Here is a 2541-nt window from a genome sequence, read left to right on the forward strand (position 1 = left end):
TATGAGCAATGTGATCTATTGGGAAGTGACCATGTCTATGGCAGGGAGGTTGGAACTAGATGATCTCTAAGGTCCCTTCCAACCCAAACCATTCTATGATTCTATGATATGAGTAAACTTCAAACTTTTATTACTTCACAAGGTGAGAAAATGCATCATATTTCAGCAGTAGCTCAGGAGCATGTTAGCCATCAAAGCTAGGTTTAAAATAACATGTTTAGATAACTTTAATGCAGTATTTATATTCAAACTGACCAAGCAACCGATTGTTACTGTTTCTTTTCTGTACATTTGAAACTGGGAAAGACAACTCAGAAAACTTGACAATTTTAAGAGTACTAGAAATAAAAAGGGTAAATAGGACAATCCAGATTATTATTGGCTCGCATCCCTGTAGGCAAAAAATGTATAACCGAATACAATCTAATCAGTAAGCGATGAAAGAAAGTCAGTAAATTAATGTTGGTTAATATGGGTAGATAAAAATAGATCTGACCATAGTATTATTAAATGTTGCTGGCTAGGCCTAAACCACAACAAAGAACCATGCAGCCACTCACTCGCTCCTCTCCCTCACTGTGGGATGGGGAGGAGAAAATATAACAGAAAGCTTGTGGTTCTGGATCTTCATCCATCGTGGCAGTTTCTCAGGGGAGATAGTATAGGGTTCATCAGGGTTCATGCCCTTGTGCTGCAAGTTCTTCCTGGACACCACTACATTATCCTAGACAAAGAAACTTAAAACAACTTATCACTATTATACATCAACTAAAACTATACAACTTGAAACTGAATGCTCTCAGCCAAAGTTAAGCTCCCCTGTCATACACAATGTACGTCACCGTCCTCCTGCATTACCCTCTAAGTAGGTCCAGGACCTTGAGCAAAGATAGTGCAAAAGATGGGTGGGCCTCTGCCCAAAGCAGGACAGACCCAAACAGTTTTTCCCTAAAGGTTCCTTTCACACACAACGGGGACTTTATCACCTTCCACTGTATGTAAAAGGGCTGATTGGGCAGGACTGGCTCTATTGATAGATCCCCTGGTGTTAGATAACCAAGTGGCTTCTGCCAAATGCTTATCCCAGTTTGAAAGTTCCACCACCCATTGCTTTCAGGGTGGTTTTCAGAAGGCCCTTGTAGCATTCAATTTTTCCAGATACTGGTGCATGATAAGGGATACGATAGATGCACATTATACCATGCTCTTTGGCCCAACTGTCTATTAGGTTGTTTCTGAAATGAGTCCCATTGCCTGACTCAATCATCTCGGGGGCATCATGTCTCCACAGGACTTGCCTTTTGAGGCCCAGAATAGTGTTACAGGCAGCGACATGAGGCACAGGATACATTTCCAGCCACCCAGTGCTTGCTTCCATCACTGTAGGCACATAGCGCTTACCCTGGCAAGTCTGAGGGAATGTGATGTAACTGATCTGCCAGGCCTCTCCATGTTTGTATTTGTACCAATGTCCACTGTACCACAAAGGTTTTAGCTTGTTTGATAGCCATGCATATGTCACAATCATGGATAACCTGTGCAATAGTGTCTAGAGTTAAATCCACTCCTTGGTCACAGGCCCATCGATATGTTGTATCTTGTCCTTGATAACCAGAAGTGTTATGGGCCCACCAAGCTAAAAACAGTTCACCTCTGTGCTCCCAGTCCAAATCTGTTTGGAACACTTTAGCTGCCTGGTCTGCTTGATGGTTGTGTTGGTGTTCTTCAGTGGTCCAGCTTTTAGGTATGTGGGTATTTACATACCATACCTTTACCAATAGTGTCTCTAGCCAGGCCGCGGTACCTTGCCACAGGGTGGCGACCAAAATAGGCTTCCCCCTGTGCTGCCAGTTGTCCCATTTCCATCCCTTAAGCCACGCCCACAAGGCATTTGCTACCATCTAGGAATCAGGGTAGAGGTAAAGTACTGGCCACTTCTCCCACTCAGCAATGCCCAGGGACAGCTGGATGGCTTTTACCTCTGCAAATTGGCTCAGTTCACCTTCTCCCTCATCTGCTTCTGCAACTCATGTAGGACTCCAAATGGCAGCCTTCCACCTCCGATGACTTCCTACAAGACAGCAGGATCCATCAGTGAAACAAGCAAATTGCTTCTCATGATCTGAGAGTTCATTATATAGGGGAAGCTTCCTCAGCACAGGTCACCATCTCCATCCATTGGCATCCCAAAATCTTTGCCCTCTGGCCAGTTAGCAATCACCTCCACGAGGCCTGGGAGATTCAGGCTTCCTATTTGAACTTGCTCTGTTATCAAGGTGATCCATTTACTCCAGGTGGCATGGTGTGTAGACAAAACCCTCCCTTGATACATCCAGCTCAGGACTGACAGTCAGGGTGCTAGAAAGAGCATTGCCTCTGTACCAATTACCTCAAAAGCAGCTTGAACTCCTTAATCTGCTCCATGATCTTGCCAGACAGAGGTGAAACTTACTGGTCTATAGTTCCCTCGGTCTTCCTTTCTCCCCTTCTTGAAAATGGGAGTTGCTTCCCCTTTTCACAGAATCTTAGGGGTTGGAAGGG

This window comes from Chaetura pelagica, unplaced genomic scaffold, assembly GCF_000747805.2.
Source record: "Chaetura pelagica isolate M959 unplaced genomic scaffold, ChaPel_1.0 scaffold168, whole genome shotgun sequence".
Taxonomy (NCBI): domain Eukaryota; kingdom Metazoa; phylum Chordata; class Aves; order Apodiformes; family Apodidae; genus Chaetura; species Chaetura pelagica.